The 23,634-nt window shown below is 54.7% G+C and overlaps 1 long non-coding RNA gene across 7 annotated transcripts in view; it reads left to right on the top strand.

Annotated features, from left to right (window-relative positions):
* LOC119531073 overlaps positions 1-16,448 on the top strand; it is a 31,968-nt gene extending 15,520 nt beyond the window's left edge. For all 7 annotated transcript variants that reach the window (XR_005216199.1, XR_005216200.1, XR_005216201.1 and 4 more), the window contains 2 exons: positions 2,092-2,171; positions 16,081-16,448. This is a non-coding gene — a long non-coding RNA (uncharacterized LOC119531073). The remainder of the gene's footprint in view (positions 1-2,091; positions 2,172-16,080) is intronic.
* The last annotated feature ends 7,186 nt before the right edge of the window (positions 16,449-23,634 follow it).

Below are 23,634 nucleotides of genomic sequence, written 5' to 3'. Positions count from 1 at the left end.
GCTTCAATTAGACCGGCAGCCTGCCTTTCCAAGGCTGCCTCAGCCACTCTACTCATTAACCATAAACACACACCAAATAGGGCCTAATTCCCTCTAATCACCCACTCCTGAAGCAAAGAGGTGAAATTCCAGGAAGACGCACATGTGTAAACAGCCTCCGTAACCCGGCGGGGACCGGTGGGAGAGAGGGGCTGGGATTTCAAAAGATGTCCCAATTATCTCTCCCGTTTTCATAAATGGCCCCGTAACATCCGGGGTCCCGGCCCTCATAAAGCCACAGGAAATGAGCTCTGCAAAGAGCTCGCATGTGGAGGGGAAGCAGCGGGACGGTCTTTACTCAACAGGTAGGAAGGATGGGATCTGAGACAAGGCTTATTATTTGCACAAGCCTTGGGGTCTATTTCTAGAAACACAGCATTTTAGCCACCGTAATCCTTTTATGCCTTTCTCGGTTCTAAACATCCATAAGTTATTTGCACCTGAGACACGCCAGACTGACTATTTCCAGAAGAGAGTAACTTTTCAACTCAAGATGCAGGGCCGGGCTTTTCCGTCAGCCCGTGGGGGTGCCTCTGGTGTGCCCACTGGCGCAGGCTTCCCGGGTGGGCACTCAGCTCTCGTGGGCCTGAGGTTTCTGCTTGGGGCACCTCTTCCTCTGGATCCTGCAGGGAGGCCTTGTGTTTTTCTCTCACTCCAGCCCGTGACTCATCCCTGCAGTTTCTCTGACATGTGTTACAGTTCCAACCCTGCACCCACATTGTTAACACATCACGGCAAACCCGGAGCTGGGACCCGCGGCCCCGGAGCAGAGGCCCAGTTTTGCGTGCTGGCAGGGCAGTGTTAATTAAGGACCGTCGGAGCTCCGAGAGCTCCTGGGTTCTCTGGAGCAAAACCATGGAAGAAATCTAGATGCCCTCTGCACCCCTTCTGGCTTCTCTGCTCCTGTTAACAAGGCAAAGTGGGACTAAACGAAACCCCGTGCCAAAGTGCTTTCCTGTACTTTCCCAGTGGGTCCTCCTTTATCATCTTAGGACCCTGGCGATGGTGAGAAGCAATTGCTTGGTGGTGTCCAGCATGTAACGGGGGGGCCCTGGGGTCCCCCAAAGGGTAGTCAGCTGCCCCTCAGTCACTGGCTGCCCTGTCCGGCACCCCCACGTTCCCCCCATCTGTCCTCACCAGAGAAGAGTGTTCGGAGAGGGTGTCTTATAACACACTGGCCCTCTCGCTCTCCCGCCTCTGGCTCCCCCTTTACCTACCTCAGCCACTCCACACCACCTTTCCGGCCACACCTGCTCACCCTTACTAGAATTTACTTGATAGGTTTTTGTAAAATCCACTCACTTTATTTTTTAATCACACAATTTAAGCCAAGTATGTGAAATTGGAGGCTTGATGTGCCCGGTTATGATTTTTTTGAGAGCCCATTCACATTTGTACATAATCATCAAAGTAAAGAGGTCTGTCCAGATGGCACCAAAGTTGTTGTGCATCCTATTAACAGGTGATGTGGTACCGTGCTCTTACGAAGCACTAGCTGCCCCCGCCAAGAACCGCAAGGCTCTGGGCCCCTGGCTCTGCACAGCTCTTCAGTCCCTCGCGAGGCCAGCTGCCCCAGATCCCCAACCCTCACACCACGTGGGGCCCGTAGCTTCTCCCTCAGCACATGCTGGTCCTGATGGGCCACGCCTGGGCACTTCCGTCCATGGGGAATGCTCTCCAGATCACGGGCTGTGCTCTCGGCACCCAGCTCCGTTCTCACTTCTGCAGTTGCCCTTGACCTTCAGGTTCTTCTGGATAGCACCTGCTGCTGGGATTGGAGCTCAGACCCAAGGCAGGGGGGCTGGGAGAGCCATATTCCAATCCTCCGCATTGGCCTCAGCCCCTCTGTATGTAGCTAAAACTGGGGTAGGAGCCCATGGGTGTGTGAGCAAGTGAACGCGTGAATTTGAAAAGGGAAATGCTTGGGTTTTGCCACTTCCACACCTGTCAGAAGTGGGGAGCCCCTGCTTCAGTCCCCCCTGGTCCCCTGCATAACTGTCCCTGATCCACCATCACTGTCCTCCTCGCTGACCCATGGCTTTCTCATTGCAGCCGAGGCCATCACCCTGGAATCCTCCATGGGAAGGGACATCTGGACACTGCACCCCAGCACCTGCCACCACCTTTAAATCGTAAGTCACCGAGTTGTGGGGTGCCTGCCATTGGCCATGCCGCCACGGGTTGGGGGCTGCCCCCCAGAGCACACCGCGGTGGGGAGTTGGTGTCCAGTGAGCCAAGGCGGGTCCATGCCCTGATCCTGGGGGCTCGTGTTCCGAGACGGGAGCCCCCAGTCTTCTGGTGCTGTCTCTGTGGCAGAGAATTCTATAGGCAGCTTCGAGTGGTGTGCCCAAAAAGAATTTCTTCTTTTTCACTCCTCTAAATGAATGGGCCTTTCATTTCTGAGCCTCCCTTTGGCTCTTGTGCTGCAGGGCAGGCTAGGAGGAAAGTGCCCCTGTGAGCTGGGGGCCCAGGGACGGGCCTCTCCATGGGCTTCGGGCTCCAGTGACCTGTGCTCACCCCCTTGAAATGTCTGGAAAACATAATGGGCAGATTTTCTGTCTTCAAAGTTTCCGGCTAAACCTCTTCAAGTTCTTTATTGTTTGGGACTGAGACACTCAGCAATGGTAATGGGTAGTTCCTTTTGTATTTGCTTTGAAAGGCCAAAATATTTTTATATTGCTACAGACAAAGCCATCTATTTAAACTGAACTCCGTGTCCTTCGTTTCCCGCTGGGAAGAGCACGTACAATGTGTGTGTCTCTGTGGATCCGAGGGTCTTGAAACAGGTTTCTCATGGGGTTGGCCATTCACGGGGGTCCAGAGGGGCAGGGCGGGGAGTGTCAGGGCGGGGGGTGGGGCGTGTCTGGGGAATCGGGCTCTAGTCTCCAACCTGCCCCCCGCTTGCCTAGGCCCTGAGCCTTGGGGCGATATGGCTGCCGTTTGTACCTGTCTCTGCTTACCTGGCCTGGGCACACCTGGCCTGGGCACACCTTAGTGGTTGACCTGGTGGGAGGAAGCAGGAAGACCTACGATATCGTGATTGTCCTTTTCCTTGTTGGACAGGACACTAGAATCTATTACACTGTGAAAATAAGGGAATGAATGAATGAATGAATGAATGCATGGAGTGAATAAACAAATTAATAAGTGGAGAAGTCCATAAGCCGGGGAAAAAGGGTATCACGTAGACCAACAATGAGAGCACGCATCGAATGAGACTATGGTTCATCCGTTTTGATGTCAAGGAATAAATCAATAAAACATTGAATCAATTAGTAGATAGAAAATAAGAGAGGGCCACTCACAAACCCATTTCAGGTCACCATGGACCGAGGAGCAGGTACATCTGAGGTTTGTCAATAAAAGGATAAAACCTGAATACAAGAAAGAATGGGTAAGAATGGGGATGTGTAAAGCAATGAGGAGGAAAAGATGCACGAAAGAGGAAATAAGTAATGGGAAGAAAGAAGGAAAATGGAAACAAACAAAAAATAAAAGGAAGAAAGATGATTTAAAAAAAGTGAGGGTATTGTATTGTATGACGTTATTTTTCTTTTTATCATTTTTTTCTTATTGCCAAAAAAAATCAATTTTTCTTGCAGTAATCAAAAAAAAAAAAAAATGAGGGGATGAGTGAATACAGGAGGGCCGTGTCAGGCTATTATAAGCCAAGCTTTAGGTCTAATGTGAGTATGTGCTCTTGGCATAGAAAAGTAAGCAACAGAGTTCAGAGGATGAGTTAAAAGAGAAAGAGGGTCCAGCAGACCAAAGATGACAGCGTAATTTACCCAAAGGTTATCTAATTCTGGGTACCTGAAATCACCACGTAAATGAATAAATTCTGTAAGAAAAGAAAGAAAATAAAAAAGAAAGGCTGGTTGTGTGGATGGATGAGGTGAGGGGGTTTTGAGTGATCCAGTCCTGGGAGTTGAGGTCTGTCAGATGAAAGAATGCAAGGGAGAATGAAAGAAGAGAGAAGAATGAAAGAAAAAGTAACACATAAGTACGGAAGTAATTAATGGTGAACAAAAAATATTTGTTAAAAAAAGGCGGTGCTAGGAGTGATGGTGCAAGGGCATCGCCAATCAGGGGTTATGGCTAGTCCCATCCTAAATCCACATTCCACCAGTAGGATAAGTGTCTAAACAAAGCAGGGATGGACGCCCGAGTGGGGCACGGGGGAGGTGGCTCCTGGGTGCTCTTGATGAGGGCTTTTTTGGGGGGCGTTGTGATTAATCCCCTCTGGGCGCCTGTCCCTGAGCTGAAAGAAGGCAAGTGAGAAGGAGTGCGGGGAAAGGAGGAATTAGGGAAAGCTGTAACAAAGGAAAGAAATGATCAATCAAAATGAAAACAGCTAACGAAATGGAAAATGAGTAGCTCCACAAGACACAGGGCTAGGCTAGAGTTGATACTAATTGGTCATCACAAATTCTGGGCACCTAATTCCATTAGTCAGGGAATAAAAAACTCATGAAGAGAAAGAAAGCAAGAAAGAAGAATGGTATGAATGAATGAGGGAAAGAATGAGTGAATGAGACTTGGAGCTGCCTGGACCAGGGATGGGTGTTTGCGGGTAGCATTTTAGATGCATCATCCATGATCACTGATCTCCAAAGAACAAAAGAATGCAGGAGAGAAAGAATGTGAGTGAAGGAGCAAATGAAAGTGAGGGGGACAAAGCGAAGAAAAGAAGAAAGGTAATGTATTAACAAACAAATATATATGTTTACAAAAGAGAACCATGCAAAATTAGAAATAAGCGGAAACCCAAGCACACAGTTAATTCACATCTGTGCTCCCGAGATGGGGAAACAACCACCAACCAAAAAGCAGTCGGAAGCAGAAATTCATAAGGAAGGGCCTCAGTGGACCACACAAGAGGGGCCACATGTGGTCTAGAAATGTACAAATAAATTTCAAATAGAAAGAAGAAAGACTTAAGTGCATGTGTGAATGAATGAATGAGAGTAAAGCTGTGCATTTGCTGATGAGGAAGCAGTTGCAGAGAGTTTGGGTTCGTTCATCCCAGGTGCCTGATCTCCAAAAGAATGAACAACATAAGAGAGAGAGAGTGAAAGTAGTAGAAGGAATAAATAAAGGAAAAAAAAAATGAAAGGAAAAAGCCAAAAGAAAAAAAAAAGGAATAAAAAAAATACAAAACAAGCAAATTGGACAGAGGCCAAGAGAGGGCTGATGCAGCACAGGGTGTGAGCAACCCAAATCCCTGGTCCTGGAGTTTATAAATAGTTTCAGAAATACTACAAGCAAAAGACCAAATGAAAGAATAAATGCATGAATGCCAGAAGAAGGCAAGAAAAGGAGGTTGAGAGAGTGGAGGAGAGAATGAGAGAAGGAAAGATGGAGGAAAAGAAATTAAAATAGACATGGAAGAAAGGGCACTTACTGGGTAAATGCTTAAATATAATGAGTGACTCTTATTTGTTAAATACAGTGAATTAGAAATGTTTTGAGGTCCATAGATAAAAGAACAAATACCTGAAAGGAAGAAAAAATAAAAAAGAGAAAAGAAGGAAAGACTAGAGGCATGGCTGTGTGAATGAATGAGTGAGAAATGGTGAGTTAAATAATTCTCTTCTGCACCCGAAGCTCTTGAGAGTAAGAGTCCAAAAAATGAGAAGGAAGGGGGTGAACCATAGAAAATGATGACAAGATGGATATAGGCAGTAAAAATCTGTGGAATGAATGAAAGCATACACAGATAAACAGAGAGCATGCAGGTCACGCTAGGACAAAAAAATGAGAAGGCATTAGGAGCCAAGAATTATGTCTAGTTCAAAACTGGGCTCTGGAGATCGTTAAACAAATCCTAAACCAAATCACCAGTATAGCAAATTAAGGAACAATAGGGAGCCCCATGTGGGCTGGTATGGGGAAGGCTCGGTGAGCCACAGGTGATGGGTAATGCAATTCTGTGCACTTGAGGGCCATAAATAAAAGGCTCAGGATTGAAGTAACAGAGTGCCAGAAAGAATGAACAGACACGTGAACAACTGAATTAGAAGTAGAGAAGCCTGGAGAGTGTTGCTCCTGGGATTTTCACTCATCCCACGAGGGCACCTGAGGGCGGTGAGAGTGAAAGATGCAAGAGAGAAGGCATCAGGGAGGAAAAGAAAGAGAGACAAGAGGCTAAGATGCAATGAGATGAAAGAGAAAGAAAAAAGCAATAAATAGGTAGCCGATATGTGGGTGTATCTGGAAGAGGGGGTTCTGCGAGGATTAGTGATGGCAGACATCATTAATGTGAAAGATTGATGAGATAATCCACAGCCATGTTCCTAGGGGAGGGAAGCTTGGAGAGGATGAAAAAAATAAGCAGCAAGGAAAAAGGAAAGATAATAACCAAACAACCTAAGTGGTCGATGAGTCTTCAGCAGAGTTAAAAGATCAGCAAGAACTACCATGAGCTCGTGTCCATGCTCCTTAGATAAATAAATGCCTTACCTCTTTCCAAAATAAATGAGAAATACAGGGCCACACCTCATCTATAAACAGGACGGCCTCTGCCGCCATTGTTGTAAAAATAGGTCCAACTGAGAGCCCTAAATTAAAGAATAAATACCTGGGTGTAAAAGGCAATTAACGTCAGGGAAGAAGATTGCAAATGCAAGTATAAGGACGGATGATGTTTGTTTTGTACATTGTGGGGTTTTGATTATACCATTAAGAGCACGGGAGACCAATAAGTAAAAGAATGCCCCAAAATAAGTGTGAGCGAGAGTGAACGAGTGAATGAATGAATGCTGCAAAACGGAGCTGCATGGATCAGCGACGAAGGTGTTGCATGTGGGATTCTAATTCGTCCAATTCTTTGCACCCTTGTTGATAATAATGAGTGAACGTAAGAAAGTGAGTGGAAGGGAGAAAGATGGAAAGGAATAAGGGATAATAATATATGGATAAATAAAGAAGTAAAGGGAGGTTCTCATGACATGAGGGGTATAGTTAATCTAATTCTGTGTCACTGAAGTCCATAAATAAAAGACTCCAATCTTAGTGGGTGAGTGGGTGACTGGAGGAAGGCAGTTCTAGCCAGCAAGTGAAGTGGTACCCAGGGAGGGAGGGCCGTTTCACTCCATCTCCCCCAGCCTCAGTCTCCCCATCTGCTTAGCTCCCTGCTTGGGTTGATGGTGGGGCAAATGTTCTCATCCCTGCTGGCAGTGCCCTACCTGTACCCTTGGACAGGAGGGCAGGGCTCGGGTCTGGGGCCCTGCAGAAGGTTGCAGGGACGTGGGGTGTTAGGCCAGGTGGGCGTCTTGCGGCCCCTCCCCGGGCCTGGGTCTCCCGTGAGCTCCCTGCGAGGGCAGCTTTGCCCGCCAGGGGGCAGCAGAGGGTAAGGGAGCAGGAGGCACTGGGTGGAGCCAGGTGTGCCCGAGAGAGAAGGTGACCCAGTCCTGGGCAAGGTGGCCCAGGGGCCCCCAGGAGCCCAGGGGAGACGGTGCTTGCAAACTTCTGAACTGTGCCCCAGGCTGGCCCTTGCAGGGCATGGTGGCCTCAGAGCAGGTGCTGCTCAGTCCCAGTTCCGGGAGCTCCTGGCCCCCTTGACCTGCCGCCCCCAGAGCCTGTTTCAAGGCCTCTCTTTCTTCTTGACTGTCTGACGTTGTGTTCTGTATTTGGGTGAATATCCGTTTTTGCTCTGTGTTGGGTTTGTCTCTTCTCTTCCCAGCTCCAACTCTGGGGGTCTGGTGGGCAGACAGGGGAGGGCTGTTTGTGCCGACGGTCACCCCCAAGGGTCGCTGGGTCTGCCCGGGGCCCCTCTTTCTGGCAGACAGGATTGTGCAGTTGTGTGTTGTGTGCCAGTGTGTGTCTGTGAAAACGAGGACCAAATCCCCTGGCACCTGCCTGGTTCCTGTTTGGGACACTGGAAACAATTGGATTCTCCATCACCGAGAGCCCTGAGCCCGGATGCGAGGCCGGGAGCCCGTGGGAGACCAGGGAGGCCGGCTGGTGGAGGTGGGTTTGCGTCCTGCCTGATGGCCCCAGTGGGCAGGGGGGGCTCTCTGGCAGGTTTGTGATGGCAGTGGTGGGGGGGATCCTCACGGGCCCCGAGTTGGAGGGGGCAGGGTGCACAGGCACTGGGTGGGCCAGTTGCTCTAGTCCCAGGCCTGAGCTGGGGCCCAGAGTTGGGGTGGGGGTGGGGTGGGGGTCACAGCTGTAGGGTTTATAGACAGGGTGGGAGGGAGGGAGGGGGTGGGCTGGGGGCTGGTTCTGGGACAGCAGCAGCATTTCCGGAGATGGGGGACACAGCTTCTGTGTCTCCAGGGGGTATGCAGGGACCCCTAAGAGCCTCACTGACAAGTCCAAGCATCACCTTGTGGATGTGGGTGGGCAAGGGAGGGGCCCAGGCCAGGAAGAAGGTGAGAGGGTCTTTCCCACTTCTCGGGTGATGGGGTAGTTGAAAACCTCAGCCCAGGCTCAGGCAGGCTTCTGGGTGGAATGGGGAGAAGGAGGGGGTCCCAGCTGGGCTCCGAGTGGAAATGTTGTGGGAACAGGGGCCTTCTCCCAGCATCCGAGGGACTGGTGAGGGACTATTCTAGGGGGTCCCAAGGGGTCTCATGGGCCAAGGGGAGAAGCCCAGAGAGACCCACTGAGGCCCTAGGTGGGTTTGGGTGGGATGGATTCCAGTTGTTTCCCTGGAAATGCTGAGGCTGTGAGGGTCTTTGGATCTGGGACTCCATGGCTTTTAGATCTGGGGTTCTGGGGTTCTCGGGTCAGGGCTCCTGACAGCTCAAGGATCCGGGGGTGCAGTTCCTGGTCCTTTCTGTGCCCGGCCCACGAGGTCTGTTTTGCAGGGCCAGCCCTGCTCCCTCATCGGGGCTATCTAAAGTGTGCTTTTCCTTTTTTCTTTCAGTTTTTCTTGAAAAGACAGATTTCATCTGTTGACTTTGACATTTACATGCACCCCCCACGCAAACCTGCTCCCCTTTTCCTGGTCACTCCAGGATCTGCACCTCTCTCTGAACCCCACCAGTTCTCGCCCGGGAAGCTTGGCCTCAGGGCCTCCCCCGAGGACGGGCCTCCAGGACAGATGGGCCAGAGCCCTGGGTGCCTGGTGGTGACCAATGGCCCGGAGCAGGGGAAATGCACCCCCAACCACAGCTCTGACCCGTGTTCCTTCTCCCCCTTCAAAGTCCTGTCTCTGGGCACACATTTTTATTTCTTTAATGGGCACCATGTCTTTAAACTTGTTGTCAATTTCTGCATACATAGTTGGCATCTGCCTCTCCCGTCTAACGTTCTGCCTTCAACATCTTTCCCCCCATGGTTTTTCCCCTCTTCTGGCTGTGTCGTGTCCCGTTGGGCAGCTCTGCCATCGTTCTCAAAATCATTCTGCTTTCATTCTGCATAAATTCTCTTTTTTTTGACACTATAAATTATGCCACAGCTAACAGCTTAGCACACCCACTTTTTTTTTCATTCTTATGAGTTACTCTTTTACATCAAAAAATTATAACTGCTTCTTTACATGTAAGATTCTGCCGCTAGGGTGTGAGCCCCTAAAGGGCATGGAGCTTGTTGAGCTGGTGTTTGTGTTAGCACCCCGTGGGCTTTGAGTAGGTGTTTGCTGAGCGAGTGGATGCCGGGCTAGATCACAGGGTCACTGAGCGAGCAGGTGGGTGGCTGGTGGTTGCCAGGATGGACGGATGGATGAATAAATGGATGGGGAAGGGATGGATGAAATTCCTAAGGCTGTACTTAAATAAAAGATCGGGGCTTTTTTTTTTCATGAATATTCACTAATTTCAGAAGGCTTATAGCATTTTACAGTGTCCAGCGATGTATTAGCATTTTAGTAAGATACTGCTAATTTACCTCTGTTAAAAAGTGCATTTCCATAATTTTAACTGGCATTGCTTTGATTATTAACAAAAGTTGATCACTTTCGCATGTTTGTTTACAAATTGTATTTTACTTTCTGTAAACTGTTTGTCCATCTCCGTCAGGTCATGGCTTTCTGAAGAGACTGTCCAAGGACAGAGCTAGTGTCCTTGGGACATAGTGAGCTCTCCGTCACTGGAGGCATTCAAGGGCAGGCAGGGCAGCAGCTTGGTGAGGATATTTTTAAGGGGATTCAGATAGTGGTTGTAGGGTTGACCTCAATGACCTTTAAGGTCTGTCTGACTTTAGGACTTTGTTGCTCCCTGGGAAATGGGTGTGGGTTGTCAGAACACCTCCTGTTTTGCAGCCCAGGCATGTTAAAATTTGTGTCAACTGAGTGTGCTTGTGTGCTCTTGATCTGAAGCACTCTAAGCCCACCCCACTGCAACTCCTTTGTGGGACACCTGCCCAGCTCTGGGGGAGGTTAGCTGGTGGGCTCCACGCTAGCTCCACCTCCCACCCCTAGAGACCTGCAGGAGGCCGGTCCTCCTGGGCCCCCATTTCCCCACCTTTCAGGGGACTTGGGTGAGGCAACCCCCCGGCCCTTTGCATTTCTGGGGGTCTGTGATCTGTGAGCAGACATCCCTGAGCCCCAGCCTGGATGTCTCGCCTTGACGGTCATCTTTTGAGTCTAATTGATGAGTGGAACATTCCGGATCAGGACTGATGAAGCATTGTCCTTCAGTTTTTCTTCAGTTGGGGCAATTAACTTCAATCTTCCCAGGAACACACTGACCCACACTGTTCTTGGGCGTCCCCTTGTGCCCCACCCCAAAGCTTGCCCGGGTTCAAAGGTCCATCACAGCTTTCTGGGAAGGGGGCATTACCTGTGGAGGGCTCATCTCTGCTTTCCAGAACCTCCATCTCTCTCGGCAGAGAGTGTCCTCCTCCTGTCCGAGCCCCGTCCTATGGCTCTGAGCTGTTTGCCTGTCTCAGCCACATGCTTGCCAATAGCTTGGGAGGCCGCTGGCTATTTCCCACAGTAATTTAATCCTTTCACCCACTCATGCGTTTGGCAAACATCTGTTGACCTGGTACTTCAGTCCTTCCCTGTTGCTGAAAGCAAGCTTTCCCTTTGGGGCAAGGCTGCGGGTGCCACGGGCTGTGGTCACAAAGCAAACACCCTCACTGACGGCTTCCTCCTTGGGTTGCTGCCCTGGCGCCCCGGCTGCGGTCCACGGGCACTGTTACCACACACCGCCTTGCCCGCTGCGCTTGTCCGTGACTCCCGGGCTGCGACTGGCCAGGGGTGGCCCGGGGCTGAACCCGCTCATATGTGAAGGCAGATGACGTGCCCAGGCCTCACCCCGGCTGGCATAGGGGCTCTGCCCTGAGCTTTGCCTTCCGCCTTTTCGCCTCCTCCGCCAGACCGTGGGGGTTGTAACTCATTCCTTCCTTCCATCGTTCATTCACTCACAACCAACATTTTTAGGAATTAGCTGGTGCTTTATTAGAGTCAGAGCCCAAGGCCTCATCCCTCCATCTCCTTTGGAAAAGGGAAGACTGTGTTTGCGTGTCAGTGACCAAGAGACATTCTTGACTCAGCGCAAACTTGCAGAGCTGATTTCTGCTGAAAGTTTGATGGCCCTCTCCAATCGTCCCGAAACGAGGCTGATTAGTAATCAGCAAACTGTGCTTCCTGGGTGCTCAGCAACCACAGCCTGTCTCCTCATGAGGCCACGGGGGGAGGGAGCCCTAGTGGTATGGTTGGCTGGTGCTGGCTGTGAATAAGCTTGCCAGTCCCGGAACTCCCTGGCCGTTCACACGTTCTTAGAGCCGTTCCCGTCCCCTTCCAGCTTGTTTAGTGCCTGTCGTTTTCCAGCTCTATTTAAGGGAAATCAGGAGCTGGTTGCTCGTGTGGGTGACGAAGACCCTGTCCCCCATGGGGCACAGTACACCGGCGCACCCAGGCACATAGCACTTTGCAAATCCTAGGTGCAACCAGCGGCCTTCTCGCAGGTCCCAGTTGAGGACAGGCCTCCTTCGGCTCCCTGCAGGGCAGATGGAATAGGTCTTGGGGACTCTACCTGGAATTCTGAGTATTATTCGCTGCATGGGATAGGAGGGGGAGGGGGGCAGAAGCCAGGACCCTGGAGCTGTTTGTACTTGCTGTGAGGGCTGGAGTCTGTCTCCTGGGGGGTGGAGGGGTGGCACCCACCTCACAGGGCTGGTATGAGGCTTGGTGGGACTGGATGCGGGGACCTCCTGAAGGCCCGGGTGTGTGCCTCGGGGGAGTGGGGGAGAGTTCTGGGTGCGAGAGGCGGTGGGGTGGGAACAGCTGATGCAGGCAGCTCAGCAGGAAAACCTCTTCCTAAGTGAGCAGGGGTATATGGTGGGATAGAAGGCTAAGTTTGCATATTTTAAGATGAAACAGGAGTAATTGGGGTTTGGTCTTTCATGCTAGGGGATGAGGGGGCTCTTCGGGTAATGCCCCGGGATGTCCCTGGGGTACACGTTCATGCGCTTCTCTGTAAACGATTGGAAATGTCAGGTGATGCTTCTCAGTGGTTAAAAACATAGAAACACCTGGCGTTGTTTGCCCATGGGCGGCACTTCCACACGTCCCTCCACCAAACGCCCCTCCCAGTGGTGTCCCCCTCCCCCAAATACTGGGCATCAGAGAACCTGCAGGCCCCCTTCCCAGTGCCCCCTCTTCCCACGACAACATCTGGACATGGAATGCCACAGCCGGGTGCCTGACCCAGGGCCCAGCCAGGGGCGGGTGCCCACCTGCCATTCCTGTCCAACGGGGATGGACAGGTGCCTCAGCGATGAAGCTGGAACCAATGCACATGGCGGGCGTTTATAACGTTTCCTAGGAGATTGTATTTTGCTCACAATTAACCTGTTAACGATCGTTGTATCGTATTTTATGGACTTGCATGTGAAATGTGCGGTTTTAAAGCCAGGATTCTTGTGTCGGGTGTCATGATGAACTTTGGTTATCTGATCAGAGTCAGTGTTTTTTGTTAGAAAGAACCTGGGCTTCAGAATCCGGCAGGTCCAGGGGGGCACTTAGCTAACTGTGCCGTGTTGGGCAAACTCTAGCCCCTCTGACCCTCAGTCTCCTTTTCTCAAAGCTGCGGGTGAGCAGGAAGCCCCCCTCATGGTTGTTGTGAGGGCCGGGGCTGGGTGAACTGTACCAGTGCCGTGCAGATGTGGTTCTAACTGCGAACAGCCAGAGGCCAGTGGCTGAAAGCCCCAGTGATGCCTTTTCGGGTTCTAAGTGAAGGAAGAGTCGGCTTTGGCCTTATTCTAAGCTTGTGTTTCCGATAAGGATGCTCAGGGGTGGGGCCGTCTGGAAGTGTTCAGCGCTGTGGGCCCAGGGTAAATATTGGTTAACGAGTGAGGCTTCTTTTGGAGCTCCCCTCTCCGTCTCCTTCCGACCGCGTGCGGCAGCGTCTCGGCTGGTGTGGGGTGTGCTTTGGGTTTGCCGTACATTCCAGCCCCATGAGAGGACCGTCTACCTGGGGGGTGAGGGTGGGGCCCCAGTTACCTTCACTTGCCCCCAAGGTTTGGTTCGTTAGGTCAGAATGCTCGGGGTTGACTTAGAGAGAGGGTGAGTAGCATTTTGGGGATTTTGGGGGGGGGGGGCTGAACGTCTCTGACCCTCTAGCAGAAAGATCTGAGTTCCTAATTCCCTCCCAACCCTGCTCCTTCTTTCCCTTACTGGAAGGTAAAGAAATTGGTCCTCAGCCCCCATTTTGGGTCTGGCACCCATTTCGGGGCTTTGACCCCCAAATGCTCTGGCTGGGGGTGTCGGGGGAGTGTTGGGGCCCATTTTACAGATGAGTAGAGGGAGGGTCAGGGACAGTCGGGTCCTGCGGCAAGGCCTCCTGGTGACTTGGGCTTCCCTCTGCCAAACCCTTGGCAGATCAGATGCCCCGAGTCCCCGCCATGTGCCCTGGGCAGGGGGTGCTGCCGGGATGAGCCAGAAGGTCACTCCCTCCAGACCGCCCTGGGGTCTCGGACAGTCGTGGACACTTGGCCCCGTTAGACGGAACTTTCTGCTCTGGCAGAAGTCTCTGGCGACTTTGGAATGGGGGTCTCCTGTAATTATCAACCCCTTGCTGAATACCCAAAGTCCTTCCCCACCTGCGTCTCGTGCATATGGGGGAGCAGCCTTCTGCTCTAGCCCCACAACCTCCATCCGAGGCGGCCCAGGAGGGCACGCACGAGGCTGTGAGGGCTGAGTCGGGGTCCGTTCTGGCTCCTCAGCCTTGCCCCTGCCTCACCGGCTCCTCCCGGCTGTAGGACGCCACTGGCTGTTGTAGCCTCAGGGGCCGGCCCCGGGGCTCCTGCCCTCCTGACTTCTTCCCCCCAGGCTGGTGGTCCTCAGCACCTCGGCCAGGACCCCCAGACAACGTAGGCCCCCCACTGCTCCCCTCCCTCAGGCTTCCCTGGGGGGCCCTTGACAGGGATTGAAACTCTGATCCCCTGTAGCTGTGGACTCCTCATGGGCCAGCCTGGGGGTGCCCAGGTACGGGGCCCGTCTGGGGTGTCCGTCTTCCCCGTGGGGTGGGCAGGGCCAGGGGGCAGTCGAGGCTCACTGAGGTCAGGGCTAAGCCACACCTGAACCCACTTCCCCAGCTCTGGGACCCGCGTTCCAGGCAGCCCCTGGCTGAGCAGGATGGGGTCTTCAGCAGATGTGAGGGGCTGTGTTTACACTGACGCCACGTGCTTTTCTCTCCCCGGAAAGGGTGTGTTTTCTGGGCAGAGGCTCTTTACGGGAATATTCCGAGGGTCTCTCTCTCTGCCTGTGCTCATGGTGCTGGGTCCACCCAGACATCAGCAGCTCCGACGGCGGCATCTGGAGCCCCCCCCCCACGAAAACATTTGTCTGTACAGAGTTTTGTAAATACATACATCTAGAATGAAACGTCGTCTGTGTTCAAATGTCCCCATTTGCAGTTTAGCCCAAGCCACGATCGCCCGGCTGCATTTGGCAATTCCAAAATCGGGGGTACGTCCTGGTGAAGCCCCGGGCCCCTCTGAGGCTGGAAGCCCGGTGTCCGGGGAAGGGGGCCTGCCCCCCTGGAGAGTCTGTGGCCCACTGTCTGGGGTCATCGGTGTTGGCCGTGAGGCATGTGCCAGGGTCTGGGGTGCCACCTTGGGCATGGAGCAAATGGGTTGGGGGATTGGACCCCAGACCTTGAGTCCTTTCACGTCACACTCTTGCCTGTAGAGACCAGGCACAGGTCAACTTGGGGTTTTGGGGGCCCTGTCATCTTGGCCTCTGGTCCTAATGTCCTCACTTTCCCCCTTGGTCTTCCTATCTGTAAAATGGGAGCCATTCTGACACACCCCACTCGGGCAGCTCGTGGGGGCCAAGATGCTGGCTCCCGATCCCCTGCTCACCCAGGCCCCCTGGAGCCAGCAGCCAGCTCGTGAGAGTCAAGGTCTGGGTCCACAGCCGCCGTAGCCCCCCGCCCCCGGCTCTGCAGCCTGGGTGTTTGCTCACCTGTAACCTTGAAATAGTCACGCTTACCTGGCCTCGCCACTGTGAGAATCAGGGCTGTTTATGTGAAAAGAAATGCTTTGTCCCCCCCGTCCCCAGCTGTCCGGGGGCCCCTGCAGAGGCCTGGCAGGTACAGGGTGGCCCACACCTGCTCCAGCCCGGGGGGTCAGTTAAAGAAACCCCCGTGAGGGCCTCGGGGGGCACCCAGCCAGCTCGGGGAGGCTGTGAGGGAGGCATCTGTTTCCTCACCCAGAAATTCAGCGGGTCTGCGGGGCAGGGGATGGGGCAGGGGAGGGAGGGCCGCATCAACCTTTGGGAAAACCCGAGGAGGACTTTTTAGAGAAACCAAAGTTTTTCTAAAATGGTTGGGTGGGAGAGCTGGGGGTGAGTTTTAGAAAAGCCCAGGGTTCTGGATTCGGGGTTAATGGGTGAGATGAGTAGCTGGAGGTTCCTGGGCTGTGGGAGGGTCCCCAGGCTAGTGTTATGCTTCTGGAAGCCTGCAGGTGGAGTGGAGGCTGGGGGTGATGTTTGGGACACCAGCTGTTGAGGGGGTGGTAGCTGGGGCAGGGGCTGGCTGGGTGCTGCCCCCCACCTCACCCCAGGGCCCAGGGCTGTGGTCTGCATTGAGCTCTTGCCTGCCAGGGGACCTGGAGCAGGTACCTCACCTGCACCTGTGTGTCTCTCAGCCTCCACAGCCTCGGGGATGCCCTCATGTTCCCACGGGACAGGCTGGACCCAGAGACCCTCAGCTCCGGAAGCAGGGCCACCCCCAGGCGAGGAGGGGCGCCCCGGCCCTGGCCTGTCCCCGAGGAGAGACACAGCCTCTGGAAGGATGGACTGGGCCGAACCAGGGCTCGGGCGGTCGGGCCTGCCCCTGCTCCCCCCACCACTCACCTGGAGACTTGGGGGAGCACTGGGCCTTCACCTGTGGACCTGTGAGACGGCTCGGACACCTACCCCACAGGGTTGTTGTGGGGTCACCGTGACGGGGCATGCAGTCGCCCACTCCGGGCTTGGCACGGCCTCCCTCAATAAATGTGTTTGTTGCCTTACCGAGAGCGGCGATGGCTGTGACTACTAACCCGCCCTGTCTCCCTGGCGCCCCCTCACCTGGCTGTGATGCGGGAGGGGGGGTGGGCCTGAGGTTGAAGGGTGTCTTAAACTAACCCGGGTCCCTTCTTCTCATGGTTTATTTCAAGAAAGGAAAGTAAGACAGGAGGTGGAGGGGGTCTGACTTGGGGGGCAGGAGAGGCTCTGAGCAGAGCTCGCTGTCCTGGCCCTGGAACCCAGGAGGGGATGCTCCCCCAGGTCTGTGACTGCCCCCCACACCCCACATTCCCCAGGACCACTGGTCTTCTAGACCTGGCCATGAGCGGATGGCTGAGGTGGTCCAGCAGAATGTTTGAGTGCCTCTTCCGTGATGGATCAGAGGGACCTCAGCGAGCCTTGCACCCCTGTTTCAGTGTTTCTGTCCACGTGAGGTGGCGGAGGGAGGTCGGGCTGTCAGTAAGCAGTGTCTAGCCAGGGGGCAGTGGGGAGCAAGGGGGTAGGGGTACCTTGGACTGAGTGTAGATGAGGCCTTGTAGTCAGCACAGCCAGCTTTGCAGGAGCAGATGAGATGGAAACGTCCCCAGTGGGCACCAGAGAGGCTGGGCACCCCACCCACCTCTTCTACCTCCTCCTCCTCCTCCTCCTCCTCGTCACAGGGAGGTGCCTCAAAAGAGCTGCAGGTGTGTCCAGCGGAGCATGTACTGGGTGGAGCGTGGCCCCTTTGCTGACAGCAAGAGCCGTCTCGGGGGACTGTGGCTACAGCTCAGCTGAGGGGACCTGACCCCAGCCCCTACCGAGACTGTGACATCGATGCAGCAGTGGGCTGGGGGAGAGACAGCCTTGAGTGTGTCCCACCGAGGCAAGCCTGGGCCCACCCCAGGGGGAGCTGGAGGCCGAGAATTCTGGTGTGGTGTGTGCAGCAGCCCGACTCCGACAGCGCTCAAGCGTCTGGAATGAGGGGTTCCCCCTCGATGTACCAGAGCTGGTGACCTCAGCTTCAGCCAACGATGAAGCTCAAGCATCCGGAATGAGGGACCCCCCTCGACGTTCCAGAGCTGGCGACCTCGGCTCCAGCCTCCGATGTAACTCAAGCATCCGGAATGAGTGCTCCCTCATGGATGTCCACACTGGTGAGCTGAGCCCCGGCCTCCGATGAAGTTCCAGCATCCAGAATGAGGGAACCCCTTGATGTCCCAGAGCCGGCTGCATCAGCTCCAGCCTCTGATGAAGCCCAAGCATCTGGAATGAGTTCTTCCTTGATGTCCAGATTTGGGGACCTCAGCTCCAGCCTCCGACAATGCTCAAGCATCCAGAATGAGTGCTCCTCCTCAGTGTTCCAGAGCTGGGGACTTTGGCCCCAGCCTCCGATGAAGCTCAAGCATCTGGAATGAGGGACCCCCTCGATGTTCCAGAGCCGATGAGCTGAGTCTCAGCCTCTGAAGAAGTTCCAGCATCTGGAATGAGTGGTCCCCCTTGATGTCCAGAGCTGGGGACTCAGCTCTAGCCTCCGACAGCACTCAAACATTGACAATGGGGTTCCCCCTTGATGTTCCAGAGCCGGGGACCTCGGCTCCAACCTCTGACAATGCTGAAGCATCTGGAATGCCTGCTCCCTGCCTCGATGTTCCAGACCTGGTGAGCTGAGCTCCAGCCTCCAGTGAAGTCCGAGTGTCCAGGACCGATGGGACAGCATCGTGCCCATGGGTTTGCCTGGGCAGGGCTGGGTGTGGCTGAGTTTGAGACTGGAGACAGACAGGAGACTGTGCTGTCCGCCTCGTGGCCTGCAGCATTCCTCCCAAGCAGCACCAGAAGTAACATTTGAACCCGTGAGGAATATGGGTTCCAGGTGCACAGGCGAGAGGTGGAGAGGGGAGGCCTGGCCGTGGGAGCTCGGGGATTGCGCCAGCCCGCCCAGGAGACTGACATGGTACAGCGAGGAGCCATTTTATGCCCTTTTGCTGTGCTGGACTTGGGGCTGGCCGCAGACCCGTCTTGACCCATGGGCTGCCAATGTGGCCAGACCCTGGAACGTAACCCAAGCCTGTTTCCGCAGATTAGCTCCTCTTGGAGCGGAAGGTGCTAAATGCCCACTCGCCAGCCTGGTGAGTAGTGGCTTCCTTGGGGCTGCTTGGATCTGGCTGCCTCCTTCCAGCAACAGAAATTAACTGAGGAGAGGACTGGGATGGGGCCAGGCCGTCGGAGAGGGGGTGAAGACAGCATAAATGGGAACATCGACCCCCAGTACACGGGGCCCTGGACAGCTGCCCCCAGAGGGCACTGCACCTGGGGCTGGAGCCATGCATCTTGATGGGAGCCACCGACTGTCCAAGAAGCCGGAGAGAGAGGATGACAAGGGAAGAAATTAGACCAAAAATAATTGACTTGCTCAGAAACTGTCAGAACGTCACAGGTGGAGAGAGTTGAAGTGAGTTGAAGCATGGACTTCAGGAGGTGGGGGGCTGAGGGTTGTTGCCCTGGACAAGCTGACTGAATTCTCCAGATGGGACAATGCTAAGAATCCGATATTATCAGCTCTGCCTTTCGGACACAACCGCAGTGATCTATCCTGGATAATGACTTATATGTGGTTGGAATCTGGGGGAAAGGAAACAGCTAGCAAGAATTCTTGAAAAACATGTACTGATGTCCTAAATTAGATGCCACCGTCCTTCAGGCAGTCATTTCTGGAAATTGATTAGAATTTGGAACTGTGTACACAGCAATTTCTTTTATGAGTAATTGGAACTTGAGACTTGGGATGAAGTGAAGGAGAAACATCGTCTTAGAGAACTGCCCGTGCCTCCTTGATTTGGCCAAGTTACTTTAGGAGATTTCCAGGAATGTTCAGTTATTAAAAGCACTCATTGCTGATTTCCTAGAAGTCCCCACAACAAATTCTGAAGCCAAATGCAAAACGGGTGAGCTGGACTTTCAACACTGGTGAAGAAAACGTGAAGCTTGTTCTATAAAATCATCAGCCTCAGGGAGCTGGGCTTTAAAAGTCAAACTTAAGTAGTGGAAATAACACAGGATGGAACTTTCTAGATCATCAGACCAGGCTCCTTGGCTTAAGATAGATCAGAGATTGAGTTTGAGTTCCCAAGATATTTCTGGAAGGTCCACTGTACACTAGGCATTGCTCCGGGACTCGTGGGTGGTGGGGTTAGAGAAGGAGAAGTTAGAGCTCCTGTCTGCAAAGTGGGAAAGAGCAGATTTTAGGTTGTCTCCTCGTGGTCATGGCACAGCGGGCTTTCCCTTTGGCCAGAGCTGTTTGGCTTTCCAGTCACTTCCCCATTTTACAGATGAAGACACTGAGCCCATGCGAAAGGCTGGCCCCATTTCTACTGAGACTCAGCAGGAGCCCAGAAGAGCTAAGCGGTTCGCCCGTGGTCACCCAGCAATAGATCAGAGGTGGGAAGGCTTGGGCCAGGGGTCCCACCTCTTTGGGCAGGTTGACTGTGGTGGTGCTGGTTGACCAGAAGCCTGGGCTGCTGCTATGGAAGGAGGTGAAGATCCAGGTGTGTGGGTGATGGCGCAGGAGGAGCAGCCCCTTCTGGGTGTCTGGAGAGCCAGGCTCAGCCACAGTATTGCCTCTGACCCCCTCCCCCACTTCCCCGGAGCCTCAGTTTCCCCATCACTCACTTTGTCCTTCTGCCCATTAGAGGAATGTTCTCTGGGTAGAGTCACCCTCAGTGGGGCTCACCTGCTTGACTTCCACTGTCCGTAGGCCAGGCCCGGTCTCCGGGTGAGCAACCCCGGGGCATCGTGATGTGCTTCCTGAATGGGGCCACTTGGCAAAATGAATTGGTGCCAGAGGTGGGCGATTAACGAGGGAGAGGAAAAGCACAGCCTTCTTCCTTCCCAGGAAGGGCCAGGCCAGGCCTCACTTTTCACTGACACGCTCAGCTCTGCTCTTAGAGGATCAGGCCATGGAGATGCCTTAGGCTGCAATTTTCTCCTGGATGACTAATTTTCCGCTCTTATCCTCGCCAGTGGCTGCCATTTTGGAGCTGGGGGCTGCGGTGAGGAAGGGGCGGGCAAAACTGCCTCCAAGTTGCACTTCCACTGAGGGCTACACTCACGTGTGCAAGCCCCTAATTCCACCCCCCCATACTTCTCAGAGAATGCTTTGGACTCCCCCCACTCCCACCCCCACCCCCAGTGCTGCAGGTAGAGCATTTTATTAGGTTGAAATGGGACTCCAACCCGGGCCACGAGGGCCTCCGGGGCGCCAGGCTGGACCCCGTTAACTGGTGGGATGGGTGGAGATGTGTCGGGAGGATGAGGTGGAGAAGGCAGCGGGGTGCTAGGACAGCAGCCAGCTGGCAGGGACAGTGGGGTCAAATTCAAGCCAGATGTTACACAATTCATCAGCAAAGGATGGGGTGCCCACTGTCTCCCCATGGAGACGTTCATGAGGCTAATTTGCTAGCTCTGAGTTACCCAGACAGCCTGCAGCTCAGAACTACCTTCCTGCAGCCAAGGGGTCCCTGGACCCCTAATTGCCCCAGGTGAGGTGGGTTCTTGGCGTCAGCTTAGTTCAGCTCAACAGACATTTCTCGGTTCCTCCTGGGTGCCAGGCGGGTGCTGAGCTGGGCATCCCAGGGAGAACCTACAGCTGGGTAAGGTGGGCAGCGAGACAGCTCCGCAGATGTGGCGTCACAGGGTGACCCTGGGGCCCCTGCGTTTCAGAGCCAGTGCTGATCGCCGGGCTGGGGAAAGGGTGGGGGTGGGAGCTGGCAGGGTGTTTTGGAACATTGCCTATATACCTGCACTTTACAAAGCACTTTATCTGTCTGCTTGGTCTTGGTTGCTGGTGGAAGGAGTGTGTGCAAGTGTGCATGGCAGTGGGCTGGGTTGCAGGTAGCACCCCCATTTCAGAGGCCGAGAAGCTGGGGCTCACAGAGTGGCCAAGGCTGTTCCGGGGCTACTGAGTCTACAGGGGACCCGGAGCCAGGAGGGGCCTTGCAGTGGTGCCTTGACTGGGCACAGCTGCAGAGGGTGTGGGATGCCCAGGACCCGCTGTGGGGCCCCCCCCATCCGACTTGGTCTTGGGCAGGGAGCACAGGGTGGTTTCAGGAATTGGGGGAGCCCACTGCTTAGAGGAAAGACCCCTGATGCACCCCAGACCTGACTTTCTGGGGACTGCAATTAATCACCCAGGCTGGGACTGGCCTCTCTTCCACTGAGAATTTGACTGTGACCCCAAAAGGCCCCCACCCCACGCTGCCCTGTACTCATGACACCTGCACGCAGGCCGCTTTCTGGGGCTCTGCAGAGGCCCGAGGACCCTGCTCTGCGAGTTGGAGCCTTGGCCACGGGGTGCTCCCCAGGCCTGCTCCCCGCTCCCTGCACAGCACCCAGCCCTCATCGGCTGCCCCGCGGGTGTTTGGTGACCGGGCTCTGAAGCCCGTGTAGCCTGGGCTAGGCTCAGCACGCAGGTGTCCCCTGCCTGGGCCCGGGGGTGGGCGCGTGCCCACGTGAGTGAGCTTGTCTGGGCGTGTGGCCGGGTGCGGGTGAGCGTGCATGTACGTGTGCGGCTCTGCGCTTGTGGGTACGCGTGGGTGCGTGTGATGGCTGGTGGGGAGCGCCTGAGAGCGAGCGGCAGAGCGGGTGTCCTCATCCCCCGACGTCCTGACGCGGATTCCGCGTCCACGCCCCACCCAGCCCTGCTTCCTGGAGGCACCTGGGCCTCGGGGCCCCCGGGCTTGGCACCCCCAGCCTGCCTGTGCCCAGTTCTGCCAAGGCAGGCAGAGGAGGGCAGCCTCAGCCCCCAGCCCCTTCCCCTCCACCCGGACCCTCCCTCCTTTCCCCTCCCCCATCGCTTCTCCTTGACTCTGCAGCTGCCCCCTCGCCCCCACGCCCTCCTACACTGTGAGCTTCTGCCATCTCTGCCTCACCCCAATTGTACCCCCTTGCCTGGACGGTGAGACAGCGTGGGTTGAGCCAGGAGTGGCCTGTGTCCTGCTGCGGCCTCCCCAGCTGCCGCCCGGGGCCTTGGCGTCCCACCTGCTGGCACCAGCCAGGATTGCAGCCAGGGACCCCAGGACCAGATGGGACCAGGGACCCCAGGATGGGACAGAACCTTCCAGACCATCGCACCATGCCCACCGTGGACCTCGGACTCTCTGGGACTGCTGGCCCCCAGGTCAGTTCCTGCCCCGTCCCCACTTATCTCAGGTGACATCTTCACCTGATCTCAGAATTCAGAGGTGAGGCGTTTGTCTTCCTGATGCACGTTACACCTTTATTAGAATGGAAAAGTGACAAAAACCGGCCATAGGCTTTTTCTGGCCTGGTGGATGGGTTTAGTTCACTGTGAGGTTGAGAGCACACCTTCCCACAAATTGAAATGTGCTAAATCTACACCTCTGAGGTTTTTGCCAGGTGTCTATATGTAAATCGGATTTGTTTTATATTGTATGTCAGAGGTTGCACCTGTTGCAACTCTTTAATCTTGGTGTGAAAAAGTTGGGTTGCCAATTAAAACGTGGGCTGGGGGAGCCCGAGACGCCTGGTGTTTGGAAGTTCTTTTGCTTGCTGAGCCCTGCTCTGGACGTGATGGGCCCTGGCTGACCGGGTTCTCAGCCTCAGCAATTGTCCTCCCTGCTGCAGACGTGGCTGGTGTTCTGTTGAGGTGAGTGGGTGGGCGCGGATGGCCTGGGTGCTGGGCTGGGCTGCAGCTGCCCAGGGGCCCTCCCACGTTGTACCTAGACCTCAGCCTCGGAAGTTTCCAGGCTCAGATCCGGGGCCCTGGGGTTTTCCTGGGGGCGGGGGCTCCATCTCATGCATGCCCGTCAACCATGGACTCCGTCATCCCAGCTCCCATCGCCCAGGGCTGCGTCCCTGTCACCTGCAGCCCATCCTTCAGCATGGGCCGGGTGGTCCCGGCCTGCCATCACCCCCACTTGACCTCTGCCATCCGTACACAGCATCTCACCTCTGTCACTGCAGACCCGGCCAGCTGGCCTCCGTCATCCGCCTCACCTCCATCATCTTCGCAACGGGCTCTCTGGCCTCCAGGGCCTTGTACATGGTAGGCTTTCACCCCTTCGTTGCACAGTCGGTGAAGGTCTATTGTGTACCAGGCCCTGCGCCAGGCTTCAAGTAGATGGACGTTGCCCTCGGGAGCCCACGCTTCGGGGAGACGTGCGGATGGCTCTAGAGCCTGGGCGAGGACTGCCCGGAGC

The sequence above is a fragment of the Choloepus didactylus genome, chromosome 4 (assembly GCF_015220235.1).
Source record: "Choloepus didactylus isolate mChoDid1 chromosome 4, mChoDid1.pri, whole genome shotgun sequence".
NCBI classification, from domain to species: Eukaryota; Metazoa; Chordata; class Mammalia; order Pilosa; family Megalonychidae; genus Choloepus; species Choloepus didactylus.
Note: the sequence above shows the minus strand (reverse complement) of the source record. Positions and strands in the feature narration are given on the sequence as shown.